This window comes from Budorcas taxicolor, chromosome 22 (assembly GCF_023091745.1).
Source record: "Budorcas taxicolor isolate Tak-1 chromosome 22, Takin1.1, whole genome shotgun sequence".
NCBI lineage: Eukaryota > Metazoa > Chordata > Mammalia > Artiodactyla > Bovidae > Budorcas > Budorcas taxicolor.
The window spans coordinates 30,022,941-30,039,696 of record NC_068931.1 but is presented as its reverse complement, the minus strand read 5'-3'; positions in this window follow the sequence as shown (position 1 = coordinate 30,039,696).

Below are 16,756 nucleotides of genomic sequence, written 5' to 3'. Positions count from 1 at the left end.
CCACTGACTCCTGCATAAGGAATCACAAAAGAGCTCTTTTGTGAACTTCATTTAACCTTCTTGACCAAGGAGAAATTTCCCCACCTAAGTAATAGCAGCAGAGCACTTTCCAAGGTTTTTTTAATTAAATTCTGTTCAGCATGAGATCTATCCTAATACAAAAAAAATCTCTAAAAGGAAAATATATAAAATGATATGTTACTAATGAAGATTGTATTCAGTGTATAAGACCACAGGAGTGTTAAAACCACAGAAATGTTGTTAGTTTTATTTCTAGGTGCTAAGAAATACTATGTCATTAAAGCATATGTGACAGTCTAGTTTGAAAAATATAACAAGTTAAAGTGGGACTTCTCAGGAGGAATTTATTTCTGAAAAGGTCAGCTATAAAAAGGGAGGAAAAAAGAGATTTCTTATTCCCAAGATTACCAAAACAACATCATTTGCTTGTCTTGACGCCCATGTGTGAAATTTTATGGTGTTCACCACTAGCTGTAACAAATGTAGTCAGAAAACAATAAGCTTATAAAAGACTCAGTAATGATACCAGAAACGACAACATAGAAAACAGAATTTTTTTTCTCTTTTCCAATTACATATTTTACTTTGTTTTTTGGTCAGTCACTTTAGGATAGAAGGTAAAATGGCTTTTTAAAAAATGTACTTTATTGAATATATATTACAGAGGTGTTTAAAATATAATTTTTCCAGAAAATGAATGGATTTCTCTTGCCATGAAATTTGCAGGAATGTTTTGATGAATGTTTCTCATTCCATATACCTAATTGCCCTCCTCATATATCTACTTTTAAGAATATAATATAATGAAATCTATTACCTGCATTTAAAAAGGCCCTTTATTTTTGCAGACTACTATTGTAAATTATTTTGGCATCAAATGAGGAAATGATCAGGAACACTTTTTTATTTTAATATAAGGGGTACAGATCTTCAGATGAAAATTTTCATAATGGATTTGGAGAAATGGTCTGGGAGTTTCTCTGAGCACAAAACAGATCTTGTCCCCAAGGCAGATGTCTTTTCTAACAACAACAACAAAAAGGGTGTTTTCAGGTTACCACACTTATGCTGCTGACCTTAGAAATCTCAGCCATGTTCGACTTTTAGGTTCCAGTTTAGAGGATCCTAAAATCTGAGAGCAGTTCCCACCCACAGGATGCAATGCTCCAGTCTCTCCTTATTTCGCTCCTGCTCATCCTGGCCTCTTCCTTGATTCTATGGTTCCAGCTTGAGCCCAAGGATGAAAAAATTATTGCTGCTCTAAAAGATACCAAATAGCCATTTCTGCATTCCAGCTCACAAAGGCAGTATTTTTGGGAGAGGGAATTACTTTCAGAGCCATTTTCTTCACAGATTTTTATATGGTGAGACAGACTGAAGTAATTAAGAGAAATGTATCCAGAAATAATTTAGATGTCTACTCCATGGTAGGGATGGGAGTTGAACTTCTGCAGAGAATATTTCTGAAGGTATGAGGGTTTTCTCTGGTGGATCCAAGGACTAGGCAGAGAAACCAAAAGAAAAAAACTATGTTCCTAGGGATGAGAGGGGCTCTGCAAGATGCCAGCAGGCTAGGATCCTAAGAGAGAGACAGCCAGCAAGACATCTTTCCATCTTTAATAGAATGTGGCCAGGAGACAATTGGGCAGCTGAAGTCTTAGGCTTTCTGGTTAATTTCCTTATAATTTCCTGAACAGAAAATCCTGGGTTCAGTGGAGTTTAGGAGAATGAAAGGTGGGGATTTGCAAGATCAGAAAAATCAATGCAATACTAAAAGCAGTCATTAGGTAACAGGAAGACATGGAGGCAAATGCCTGGGTGGCAGTCTGGAGGGAGAGGTGACAAGCGAAACCCTGTTTACACCAAACATTCCCTTTCTTAAAAATTCATGAAAAAAGCGCAGAATTTCTTCATCCCTGCAGAATGAGAACTGAGAGTTAATTTAGTGGGGGATATTAAAAGAAAAAAACAGCCCAGAAGACAGAAAATTCTGGGGAAATTTAGACTGTGCTCATAAATTCTCGATTCCAGTGGAAAACTCAAGTCTTCAATGTCACTCTAACAATGACACGTAGGCATGTGTCAAACTCATTTCCAAATGCAGTAGATAAAGAGGCAAAGGAAAAGTTGAAGGTCCCTGTGTCTGAATTTTCTGATCTCCATTTTAACAGAATTGTCTTTCTTTTTCTCCTGGCCTGGTTATTTTACCCAAGGTATCAAAGAGCACCTCATCGGGAGATTAGCAACTTTCTCAAACAGGTGATTTCAAGGCACAGAATTTTCTTTGGCTGAAGGAGCAGGGGCTTCAAGTTGAATATATTTTTTAGTCAGCAATTTTAGAATTATATTAGAAGATAATTTCTTGCTGACTAAACAAATCACCATACACTATAAGTCAGACACCTTCTCTGGGATTAAAGTGGCTCTGACTGTTGTAAGTATAAAAAGAGAATGTTGACCTTTCAACACTGACAAAAACAATAGATGAACAGTTCGGCTACAATATTTGCAATTTGCAGAACAAGGAGTTGGCGTGTCTCCACTGAATGATCTTTTGCTCCATGCCATGAGTCTCAACAAATGGAAAAGGATAGGCATTGGCTTGTTTCTGTGGCGATCAAAGTAAACAGGTTAGATGAAATATTGATAACCTTTGGATCAGTGAAGCACCATTGGAATGACAAATGATTGGCACAGTGATAGTGTCATGTTCCTCACTCCCCCAAACATTATACAAATTTCTCCCCCTTTGCCTTTCTTAGATTGCTTTCTATCTCAAAGGCCTTCTTTCCCTACAACCATCAAACCCATTTCATTTAAAACCCATTATTTCTACCCTGTCTGACGTCTAGCTCATGAAGCTTTCTCTGAATAGTCAAACTCACAATAACTCTCTACCTTTTCACCACTAACTTCGAGAGCTTCTATTATTTGCACCACTAATGACATTACCTAAAATCTATAAGGCTTTCACCTAAGATCTGAAACATACTAGTCACCTACCCTCTCCCCATCTTCCCCCAAAAAGACCATTGGATTGAGGTCAAAAGCCATCATGAAGCTGCTAGTTCCCACCCCACCTCACTTGCCCTATTGGCTGAGAACAGGCTACCGTAGGTGTGATTTCTGGCTGATTAAAAATTGTATCTCACCTGCTTTTTCCCCCTCTTAATCCTGCCACAGTGCCAGGCACATAGTAGGTAAAGTATTTTAATTATCCATTTACTAGACCTTCCAACTCCACTGTGCTACTGGATTGCAGAGTTTTGAGATAAACGTTGCCTGAGGTCCATGAGGTCCATTAACCAAAAAAGGTCCTTTTCTTAATCTGATGCCAACATGAGATGGATCCACTAATGCCAATGTAATGTGAACATTGGCATTCATCTTTGGACTGTGCTGGGCTTCCCTGGTGGCTTAGATGATAAAGAATCCACCTGCAATGCAGGAACCGAAGGAGATGCCAATTCAGTCCCCAGGGCCAGAAGATCTGCTGGAGCAAGGCAGCCCACTCCAGTATTCTTGCCTGGGGAACCCCATGGACAGAGGAGACAGGTAGGCTACAGTCCAGGTGGTCGTAAAGAATCAGACTCGACTGAGCGACTAACACTTTCACTTTCTCTTTGTATTGTGCTATGAAGTACTGAGCGCGATGTCAAACATAAACTGTATTTCAAGTATATATTCAAATTTAAGGTATATTTCGTCATGGAGTCTCATTGTTGGACCTTGGGGTATAAATTCATTAATTGATATAAAGCGTACAGTGGACACTTGAACAACTTGGGAGGTTAATCTGAGTGTAATGGGTAGTTGGTCCTCTATATTCTGGGTTCCTCTGCACCCATGGGTTCAACCAAGAATGTAGTGCCATACTATTTATTAATACTACTGAAAAATATATGTGTATAAGGTGCTGTTCAAATCCACATTGTTCAAGGGTCAATGTATATTAAAACGTCTAGGAAACCAGATCTATGACAATGTTAGACTTGCTCCATCCTGAGAAGGACCTCTTCAGAAGAGATTAGGGATTCCAGGAGTCCCAAGAGGGGGACTTTTCCTCTCAGTCACTGCTAAGAGTCATTGAAATGAACAGCTGTCAGAAATTCTATCCTGACTCAGTCCTACCAGTAACCTGAATGGTGAGTCTCTTAAACTATATATGTTCATGCTCAGTCACTTCAATTCTGTCCAGCTCTTTGTGACATCATGAACTGTAGCCAGCCAGGCTCCTCTGTCCATGGGATTCTCCAGCAAGAATACTGAGTGTGTTGCCATGCCCTCCTGCAGGGGATCTTCCCACCCAGGGATAGAACCCATGTCTCCTGTGTTGCAGACAGACTCTTTACTGCCTCTATACTGAGCAAAAAATAAAAACAAAACAAAAAGCAAGAGAGACAGGACTGCTTGTTTAATAGAGTAGAATCCCCCTCCTTGATCTCCAGGTTGAACTAAATACTTTAAAGAAATATTTTAGAACAGATAATTCACAGACTTTAAGGCACTCCTGTACTTCTTTATGGACTGAGAACATTTTTGTTGCCACTTCTAAGGAACTAATTTCAGTTGTATGTACACATAGGCTTTAGGGAAGGAGAGTAAAAGAAAATTATGTATGGGCATAGTTTATTTGCCAGAAAATCTAGGTCATTCACACCAAAAAAACCCAAAAAAACAAAAACCTCATAAAATGTTTTGGTCTAACTCCTGAATTTTTCAGATGATGAAATTTGTGTGGACAAGGGCTTCATAAAAAATTATAAAAGTGTGTAATTTATCAGCTGCAGGACAATTATAAAGGCTGATAGTCATCGGGTATGATATCACATTGGAAAGCTCCTTCATATAATTGCTTTATTTCAGCCTCATTGACACCCATTGATGAAAAACTTTCTTTCCCTGTAAATGATCTTCTAAGTTTATATCCCTCTGTCCTCAGGTAATGTTATTTGCCTCCATCAGTCATGTGTTCTCCATGATGTCATCCCTCCAAGTGTGCATTTATGGAAGCCCAGCTGCAAGGTGTTGGTACTTTGGTATTTTGTGTAGGATTTTAAACCTACTCCTTGCTATAGCTTTTTGACTTTGGTCTTTAGAGGCATATTTGTTGACACACAATTGAATAATGACACCGAGCCACTGCTTTTCTAGATAATACAGCCTATAACAGAATTTCTTAAATTCAGATTTTCAGTTATTTGCTACAGACACATCCAGAGTCACCTTATTGCATTCTTTACCAACCCCCTGCCATGCATTTGGCAAGCTAAAACTGCTTAGCAAAAGACAATTTACATTTATACATTTATACTCTCAGTGTACCAAGGAGTTTCCAAGTATACAATTTATTTTTTAAGTACACCTTCTCAAGAAACTAAAATATGAGGAAACTGTCTTTGAAATGCAACATGACAGACGGACAGAAAACTTTACTATCATGATGGATGGGTCCCTTATTTATTCCTCTGTGAATGACTGCTGATCATAATCACTTTTATAGCTTGACTGCAAAAAGAAAAGGATTATTTCTTTTGTCCTAGAATTTCAGGATGAGCATATTTGTTCAGAGGATGAAGAGGACCAAATTAGACTGAGCTACTGGGGCATAATAAATTCACAGCAATCACAAGCCAATGTTCTTGAATTCTTAAGACACTATCAACTTTAAATATTCTGATCCTCTCATAGTTAGCTCGCTTATCCTGTTGTCCTTATTGAATTAACTGCCTTTTTTCTTATATTGTCTCCTGAGGGGACCTCATTTTAAATCTTTTCAGTTTAATTCCATTAATTGGCATATTGTCTGGTCTTATGTCCTCCTCCTGGGTCTTGAACTTATGTTCCCTTCAGTTCTTAAACTCCTAAGCTGTATTTTTCCAGCTTTGAATGAAAAGTCTCTCCATCTACAGACAAAGCATGTGCATTCTTATCTTTCCCTTCCAGGCTAATGTTTAACAATGAACTCACAATTCTGGCAGTTTATCAGCCCATTAAATAAATCCAAGTGCAGAGTTCCTTGATTTTAAAGCCATCATACTGAAATCCACGGATACTGACTGACTAATTTGAGCATAACTTAAAAGCTAACAATTCTAAATTAAGTAAACTAGTCAACATATTAAGTAAACATATGTGTCTCTGTGTGTGTGTGTGTGTGTGTGTGTGTGTGCGCGCGCAGAGTCTGTGTGCCATAGCTGAAGAGTCCATGCACTGCAATGAAGATTCAACATGTGGCAACTAAGCCCCAACAGAGCCAAATTACAAAAGAAAAAGAACCAGTGACCTGTCCTTAAAAATAAAATGGGAATGAAAATAAAAATTTATTCCAAAACATAGTGTTGTGATGAGACTTAGGACTGTGGACATGGTAAATACTCAATGCTAGCTATCATTGCAATCATCGCTGTTAAATTACCATTGCACCTGTGCTGCACTGGACTTAGTCAGGCAGTCGTGTCCGACTCTTTGCAACCCCATGGGCTGTAGCCCACCAGGCTCTTCAGTCCGTGGGGATTCTCCGGGCAAGAATATTCGAGTGGGTTGCCATGCCCTCCTCCAGGGGATCTTCCCAACCCAAGGATCTAACACAGATCTCTTGCATTGCAGATAGATTCTTTACCATCTGAGCTACCAGGGAAGTCCAAGAATACTGGAGTGGGTAGCCTAGCCCTTCTCCAGGGGAACTTCCAAACCAAGGAATTGAATTGGAGGTATCGTGCATTGCAGGTGGATTCTTTACCAGCTGAACTACCAGGAAAGCCTATTATATGAGATATTTAGAGGAAATTCTTTATTTCAATTCAGTTCAGTTCAGATGCTCAGTCATGTCTGACTCTTTGTGACCCCATGAATTGCAGCACGCCAGGCCTCCCTGTCCATCACCAACTCCCAGAGTTCACCCAAACTCTTGTCCATCAAGTCAATGATGCCATTCAGCCATCTCATCCTCTGTCATCCCCTTCTCCTCCTGCCCCAATCCCTCCCATCATCAGAGTCTTTTCCAATGAGTCAACTCTTTGCATGAGGTAGCCAAAGTACTGAAGTTTCAGCTTTAGCATCAGTCCTTCGAAAGAAATCCCAGGGCTGATCTCCTTCAGAATGGAATGGTTGGATCTCCTTGAAGTCCAAGGGATTCTCAAGAGTCTTCTCCAACACCACAGTTCAAAAGCATCAATTCTTCAGTGCTCAACTTTCTTTATAGTCCAACATCCATACATGACCACTGGGAAAAATATAGGCTTGACTAGACGGACCTTAGTCGGCAAAGTAAGGTCTCTGCTTTTGAATATGCTATCTAGGTTGGTCATAACTTTCCTTCCAAGCAGTAAGCGTCTTTTAATTTCATGGCTGCAATCACCATCTGCAGTGGTTTTGGAGCCTCCCAAAAATAAAGTCTGACACTGTTTCCACTGTTTCCCATCTATTTGCCATGAAGTGATGGGACCAGATGCCATGATCTTAGTTTTCTGAATGTTGAGGTTTTAGCCAACTCTTTCACTCTCCTCTTTCACTTTCATCAAGAGGCTTTTTAGTTCCTCTTCACTTTGCCATAAGGGTGCTGTCATCTGCGTATCTGAGATATTTGATAGTTCTCCTGGCAATCTTGATTCCAGCTTGTGCTTCTTCCAGCCCAGGGTTTCTCATGATGTCCTCTGCATAGAAGTTAAATAAGCAGGGTGACAATATACAGCCTTGACTTACTCCTTTTCCTATTTGGAACCAGTCTGTTGTTCCATGTCCAATTCTAACTGTGGCTTCCTGACCTGCATACATATTTCTCAAGAGGCAGGTCAGGTGGTTTGGTATTCCCATCTCTTTCAGAATTTTCCACAGTTTATTGTGATCCACACAGTCAAAGGCTTTGGCATAGTCAATAAAGCAGAAATAGATGTTTTTCTGGAACTCTCCTGCTTTTTCCATGATCCAGCATATGTTGGAAATTTAATCTCTGGTTCCTCTGCCTTTTCTAAAACCAGCTTGAACATCTGAAAGTTCACAGTTCACATATTGCTGAAGCCTGTCTTGGAGAATTTTGAGCATTACTTTACTAGCGTGTGAGATGAGTGCAATTGTGCGGTAGTTTGAGCATTCTTTGGCATTGCCTTTCTTTGGGATTGGAATGAAAACTGACCTTTTCCAGTCCTGTGGCCACTGCTGAGTTTTCCACATTTGCTGACATATTGAGTGCAGCACTTTCACAGCATCATCTTTCAGGATTTGAAATAGCTCAACTGGAATTCCATCACCACCACTAGCTTTGTTCGTAGTGATGCTTTCTAAGGCCCACTTGACTTCACATTCCAGGATCTGGCTCTAGGTGAGTGATCACACCATCGTGCTTATCTGGGTCGTGAAGATCTTTTTTGTACAGTTCTTCTGTGTATTATTGCCACCTCTTCTTAATATCTTCTGCTTCTGTTAAGTCCATACCATTTCTGTCCTTTATCAAGCCCATCTTTGCATGAAATTTTCAATTGGCATCTGTAATTTTCTTGAAGAGATCTCTAGTCTTTCCTGTTCTGTTGTTTTCCTGTATTTCTTTGCATTGATCACTGAGGAAGGCTTTCTTATCTCTCCTTGCTATTCTTTGGAACTCTGCATTCAGATGCTTCTATCTTTCCTTTTCTCCTTTGGTTTTTGCTTCTCTTCTTTTCACAGCTATTTGTAGGGCCTCTTCAGACAGCCATTTTGCTTTTTTGCATTTCTTTCCATAGGGATGGTCTTGATCCCTGTCTTCTGTACGATGACACGAACCTCTGTCCATAGTTTATCAGGCACTCTATCTATCACATCTAGTCCCTTAAATCTATTTCTCACTTCCACTGTATAATCATAAGGAATTTGATTATCTGGTATTCCCATGTCCAAGGAGTGGTGGCTGTGCAGGCACAAGAGGGCCAAGAGGAGCTACTCCACGTTCAAGGTCAGGAGGGGCGATTGTGAGGAGATACCCCTCTTCCAAGGTAAGGAGCAGTGGGTGCACTTTGCTGGAGCAACCGTGAAGAGATACCCCACATCCAAGGTAAGAGAAACCCAAGTAAGACGGTAGGTGTTGAAGAGTCATCAGAGGACAGATACACTGAAACCATAATCACAGAAAACTAGTCAATCTAATCACACAGACCACAGCCTTGTCTAACTCAATGAAACTAAGCCATGCCGTGTGGGGCCACCCAAGATGGATGGGTCATGGTGGAGAGGTCTGACAGAATGTGGTCCACTGGAGAAGGGAATGGCAAACCACTTCAGTATTCTTGCCTTGAGAACCCAATGAACAGTATGAGAAGGCAAAATGATAGGATACTGAAAGAGGAACTCTGCAGGTTGGTAGGTGCCCAATATGCTACAGGAAATCAGTGGAGAAATAACTTCAAAAAGAATGAAGGGGTGGAGCCAAAGCAAAAACAATCCCCAGCTGTGGATGTGACTGGTGATAGAAGCAAGGTCCAATGCTGTAAAGAGCAATATTGCATAGGAACCTGGAATGTCAGGTCCATGAATCAAGGCAAATTGGAAGTGGTCAAATAGGAGATGGCAAGAGTGAATGCCAACATTCTAGGAATACGCAAACTAAAACGGACTGGAATGGGTGAATTTAACTCAGATGACCATTATATCTACTACTGTGGGCAGGAATCCCTCAGAAGAAATGGAGTAGCCATCATGGTCAACAAAAGAGTCTGAAATGCAGTACTTGGATGCAATCTCAAAAACGACAGAATGGTCTCTGTTCATTTCCAAGGCAAACCATTCAATATCATGGTAATCCAAGCCTATGCCCCAACCAGTAACACTGAAGAATCTGAAGTTGAACTGTTCTATGAAGACCTACAAGACCTTTTAGAACGAACACCCAAAAAAGATGTCCTCTTCATTTTAGGGGACTGGAATGCAAAAGTAGGAAGTCAAGAAACACCTGGGGTAACAGGCAAATTTGGCCTTGGAATACGGAATGAAGCATGGCAAAGGCTAATAGAGTTTTTCCAAGAGAACGTACTGGTCATAGCAAACACCTTCTTCCAATAACACAAGAGAAGACTCTACACATGGACATCACCAGATGATCAACACCAAAGTCAGATTGATTACATTCTTTGCAGCCAAAGATGGAGAAGCTCTATACAGTCAGCAAAAACAAGACTGGGAGCTGACTGTGGCTCAGATTGTGAACTCCTTATTGCCAAATTCAGACTTAAATTGAAGAAAGTAGGGAAAGCCACTAGACCATTCTGGTATAACCTAAATCGAATTCTTTATTTAAAAAGTCAGTAAAAATTAACAGAACTCCCCTTCCTTAATGATGTGACAAACCTGAGCCCCTCAAGTCCTTCCCAAAATATTCTCTAGGGACAGTCTGGCCCTGATGAGGGTCATAGGGCTAGATAAACAAGACTGTCTTTTTTTTGTTTTTTAATTTTAATTTTTATTAAAATATAGTTGATTTACAATGTTGTATTAGTAATACCTACCAGAGAAAAGAATCTGAAAGAGAGTAGATATAGATAAATAAGATTTTTATGATGGCATGGGTTATTTCTCATACCCTTTCCCAATCCTTACTTCTTTTAAGTGGGACCATCCCATTGTTTACTGGTCTCTGCCTTTAGTGGACCAGGATACAGCTACATTCTTCCAGCAAAGCACATCTAAGTCCAGCTTTACTTGAGACCTCCGATTCCAAATGCAGAATGTTATCTTGGGATTTGTACAACTTAGCTGTCAATTATTTATGTTCTTTTTTCCTTTTTAGTGCTCAGTTGTGTTCAACTCCTTGCAACCCCATGGACTGCAGCCCATCAGACTTCTCTGACCATGGACTTTTTCAGGCAAAATTACTGGTGCAGGTTGCCATTTCCTCCTCCAGCAGATCTTCCTGACCCAGGTATCAAGCCTACATTTTCTGTGTCTCCTACATTGGCAGTTGGATTCATGGAAAATCAGACAGCAAAGAATCTGCCTGTAATGCAGGAGACCTGAGTTTGATCCCTGGGTGTGGAATATCCCCCAGAGAAGGAAATGGAAACCCACTCCAGTATTCTTGCCTGGAGAATCCCACGGACAGAGGAACCTGGTGTATTACAGTTCGTGGAGTAACAAAGAGTCAGAAAGGCCTGAGCAACGAACACTTTCACTTGTTTACCACTGTGATACCTGGGAAGCCCAATTATCTTGCCCTTGTAATCCACCCCTCCTTTTAATTAAACTGCAATCTCTTCAATAGAGAGACCGTATCATATTCTTTACAGCCTCAGTACAATGCTTCCTTCCACAGAAAGTGTAGTATAGCTATTTATTTTCAATAATGTTGTGTAGTTGCAATCATGTCCAACTCTTTGTGACCCCATGAACTGTAGCCTGCCAGGCTCCTCTGGAGAGGTTGATGTCCAGCCCATTGATAATTGTCAGGTGCTTCCCTGAAAACATTAAAACAGGACGCAAAACTGTATTTCATTACTTGGACTATAAAAGTGATTTTAATAGACAGTATCCTTAATGAGTTTTTGTCCTAGAGAGATCAAAATTCTTAAGAACTCAAACTCACTCAATTTCCTAGAGAATCTCTAGTGATGATATAGGACAAAACTAGATTGATAATGCTACTTAAGAATTCAAATGTTCTCCAAATTTGAGAATTTAAAGGTGGACCTTAGTTCAGTCTATCATGAGTTCAATCTTTTATTTATTTATTTATTTTTTCAGGTTAAATTGTTTTCAATCTTTTATTTTCAACAATTGAAGGAGAGCCTAATAGAGCTGTTATTTGATAGGTAATTTCTTTTTTTTTAATTTTTATTTTTACTTTATTTTGCTTTACAATACTGTATTGGTTTTGCCATACATTGACATGAGTTCCCAATCCTGAACCCCTGTCCCACCTCCCTCCCCATATTATCTCTCTGGATCATCCCCGTGCACCAGCCCCAAGCATCCTGTATTCTGTATCGAACCTAGACTGGCGATTCGTTTCTTACATGATATTATACATGTTTCAATGCCATTCTCCCACATCATCCCACCCTCTCCCTCTCCCACAGAGTCTAAAAGTCCGTTCTATACTTCTGTGTCTCTTTTGCTGTCTCGTATAGAGGGTTATCATTACCATCTTTCTAAATTCCATCTATATGTGTTAGTATACTGTATTGGTACATTTGAATCAGTTCTAATGAGGTGGATGAAACTGGAGCCTATTATACAGAGTGAAGTAAGCCAGAAAGAAAAACACCAATACAGTATTTATTTATTTTTAAATACTAAAGTCTACAGGCATCAGAGTTTTTTTTTTTTTTTAATATTTATCTACTCATTTATTTGGCTGTGCACATCTTAGTTGCAGCATGTGGGATATAGCTTCCTGACTTGGGATCGAACCTGGGACCCCTGCATTGGGAGTGCAGAGTCTTAGCCCCTGGACCACCAGGGAAGTCCCATGGGTTCATTCTTATTTCATCTTTACTTCTCTTCATTAATATATTCTCTTGATGTAAAAATGAAAGTGAAACTCATTCAGTCGTGTCTGACTCTTTGTGACCTCATGGACTATACAGTCTATAGAATTCTCCAGGCCAGAATACTGGAGTGGGTAGCCTTTCCCTTTTCCAGGGGATCTTCCCAATCCAGGGATCGAATCCAAGTCTCCTGCATTGCAGGTGGATTCTTTACCAGCTGAGCCATGAGGGAAGCCCAAGGATACTGGAGTGGGTAGCCTATCCCTTCTCCTGGGGCTCTTCCTGATCCAGGAATTGAACTAGGATCTCCTGCATTGTAGGCAGATTCTTTACCAACTGAGCTATCAGGGAAGCCCTGATGTAAAAATAATAACAGCCAAAAATGAATTCAAAGGTTTTTTTTTTATCATCTATTTAGAAAACAATGCATTTTTATAAGTATATCTACTTGAATGTAACTGCATTATGGCCCATGAAATCAAATTAGATAGAGAGCTCCTTACAACTTGGAACAAATGGTAAAACAACTATCCTATAACTGTGGTGACTCCAGGAAAAATAAATAGCAGTAAAGTATATCTCAGGCCAGTCATTTCACAGAGTCAAACAACACAGCTAATGAAGTTAGCAAGTACAAAACAACCCTCAGGTAGGCAAGTCACCTTGATTTTATTCTGCAGCTGTACTCAGCAAACCCAGGGGGCTATCTTCTCATTCCCCACAAAGGGGTTGTATATGGATAAAAAAAAGATGGACAAGGGAATATACTATCATATATAAAAAGCAACTTTAAATGCAGGCATCAGAAATGTCAGATTAGGATTGTTACTTTTGCAAATGAAAGGAAAAATACTTTAAAAATTACAGATAATACATATACTTGATGGAATATTACTCAGCCATAAACAGGAGCAAAATTTGGTCATTTGTAGCACTGTGGATGGACCTAGAGATTGTCACACACATTGAAGTAAGTCAGAAAGAGAAAAACAAATATCATATATTAATGCATATATGTGGAATCTGGAAAAATGGTATCTATGAGCTTATTTGAAAAGCAGAAATAGAGACACTGATGTAGAGAACAAATACATGGATACCAAGGAGGAAAGGGGAGGTGGGAGGAATTTAGAGATTGACACATATACACTATTGACAATATGTATAAAACAGATAACTAATGAGAACATACTGTTCAGAAACTTCAGAAGCTACATTTTTTCCTGGGAATTGTCTTCCATAACTAATTCTGAGAATCCAAAAGGATCACATCTTTTTAATTAATTAATTTATTTAATTTCTTTCTGTTCTCTATTGCCTTAGTGCAGATGTTAGCTCACCTCTTATAAGTAGATGCCTTCTGTTCATGATCTCTCTTCCTCAACTCTAGAAAACCCCTTTGCCCTTTCCTGACCTAGTTAAAAAGAGATTAAAAGAGTGATCATTGTAAAAACCTATGCAAAAATGCCCTGATACAATTAAAATGACATAGTGTCTTTCAAAGCTGATACCCTGAACTTTAGTCTTAACACCTCCATTGGGATCACCTCACCTCTTTGGGGTTTTCCTAGCAATTTGGCCAGAAAAGCAAATGAATATTTTTATCTTTCATATTTATGAATAGAACTAAAAAAGATACTTCATAAAATGAAAGCCAACTCGAAGGACAAATTCCAGCTTCTACTCTGTATTCTAAGCGTATTGTGAGTCTGGCCTCTTTTCAAAACATCACCTACTATCACCTCGGTCCTAGGCTGGCTTATTGTGATTATCTTCTTAAAACTTCTCTCTGCTTTTGCGCTTGCCTACTCACCCACCTCCTTGGCATATTTAACATGTAAACTAGAGAAAAATCGGCTCACACATTCACATTCTTCTGCACCAAACCCTCCAGGATGCCCCATCTCAGAATAAAAGTTAAAAACATTCCAGTGGCCTTCATGGTCCATCACACGCTGCCTGCCTCTCCCACTGCCTCCATGAATCTGACTCCTGGGCCCCCTGTGACTCCCTCTTCTCCATCACACTAGCCTTCTTGCACTTCTAGAACTTCTAGTTTCCTCTGCCTGGACCTCTCTTCCTCCAAGATATTTGCATAATTTCTTCCCTCCTTCTACTCAAACCTTGTCTAATACCTTCATTTTCAAGGATGCTTTCCCTGATCACCTTAAATTTCTACTTCAACCCCTATCCTTGACCCCGCTGCTCCTTGCATTTATTTCACTTCTTATCCCCCCCTTTGTGCCATGCTTTCCACTTAATTATCTTCCAAAGTTCCACAGGATTTTCATCATATGGTTTATTCCCTCTCCCCCTTGGGAAGTAAACTGAATGCAGGCAGAGATTTGTTTTTTATCTATTTCACTGCAATCTAAGTAGTACTGGGTGTGTAGTTAATTAGTACTTAATAAATACTTTGGATGACTAAAAGAATGTGGAGAAAAGGAAACGTTCTTGCATTGCTGCTAAGAATGTAAATTGATGCAGCCACTATGGAAGACAGAATGGAGATTCCTTAAAAAACTAGGGAAAAAACCACCATATGACCCAGCAATCCCACTCCTAGGCATAAATCCTGAGGAAACCAAAATGGAAAAAGACACATGTATCCCATTGTTCATTGCAGCAATATTTACAATAGCTAGAACATGGAAGCAACCTAGATGTCTATCGACAGATGAGTGGATAAAGAAGTTGTGGTACATATACAGAGTGGAATATTATTCAGCCATAAAAGGAACATATTTGTGTCAGTTCTAATAAGGTGGATGAACCTAGAACTTATTATACAGAGTGAAGTAAGTCAGAAAGAGAAAGATAAATATCATATCAGTTCAGTTCAGTCGCTCAGTCATGTCTGACTCTTTGTGACCCCATGAATCAAAGCACACCAGGCCTCCCTGTCCATCACCATCTCCCAGAGTTCAAACTCACATCCATCAAGTCGGTGATGCCATCCAGCCATCTTATCCTCTGTCTTCCCCTTCTCCTCCTTCCAGCATCAGAGTCTTTTCCAATAAGTCAACTCTTCGCATGAAGTGGCCAAAGTACTGGAGTTTCAGCTTTAGCATCATTCCTTCCAAAGAACACCCAGGGCTGATCTCCTTTAGAATGGACTGGTTGGATCTCCTTGCATATATATATGTATAATAACACATATATACAGAATCTAGAAAAACGGTACTGAAGAATTTATTTACAGGGCAGTAATGGAGAAACAGGCATAGAGAATAGACTTATGGACATGGAAAGAGGGGAGGAAAGGGTGGGATGTATGGAGATAGTAACACGGAAACTTACATTACCATATGGAAAATAGTCAATGGGAATTTCCTGTATGGTTCGGGAAACTCAAACAGGGGCTCTGTATCAACCTAGAGGGCTGGGATGGGGAGGGATGTGGGGAGAAGTTTCAAAAGGGAGGGGATATATGTATACCTATGGCTGATTCATGTTGAGGTTTGACAGAAAACAACAAAATTCTGTAAGGCAATTATCCTTCAATTAAAAATAAATTTTAAAAATGGATGATAGTGATTATTAGTACAGTGGTAGTGCTATGTGCGCAGATGCTTCAGTCTTGTCTGATTCTTTGTGACGCTATGGACTGTAGCCCACCAAGCTCCTCTGTCCATGGGATTCTCCAAACAACAATACTGGAGTTGGTTGCCATGCCCTCCTTCAGGGGATTTTCCCAATGTTTCCTGAATTGCAGGCAGATTCTTTACCTGATGAGCCATCAGGGAAGCCCAGTACAATGATTAGGTCAAATGAAAAAACACAAAACAGGCAATATGGGACCTTGGCTATCCTTGGTTGGTAAGCATTATTCAAGTCTAAATGATGTTGGGTTTTTCCAGGAGGTACATGTTATCAGTCATTGGATACCTAGAGGGCTGAATTCAGTTAGACAATGAATGAAACAAATGAAAATCTGTACTTCTAAATGCTAGTTTAGAAAATTATCCTAAAATGTGAGACTTTTTCAGAGAACTCAAAGAAAGTGAGTTCTTCTGAGGAGGTTTGGTGATTTTAAAATCTCTATAAACCATCATGTATTTGGTTAGAGAACTGATCTGAACTTGACTTTGAAGAAAAGGGCATATTTTAGACCATCTAATAAATAAAATGTACCTGCATTTAAACTTTTTTCTCCACTAAAACGTTAAAAGGAAAGGTTTCAAAACATAAATCCAGTGCCCCAGTGAATTGGCTGTAGTTTTACGATCAACAATAAAAGCTGTCATCTGGTTTGTCAATTACACACAAACTAGAAGGTCTTCACA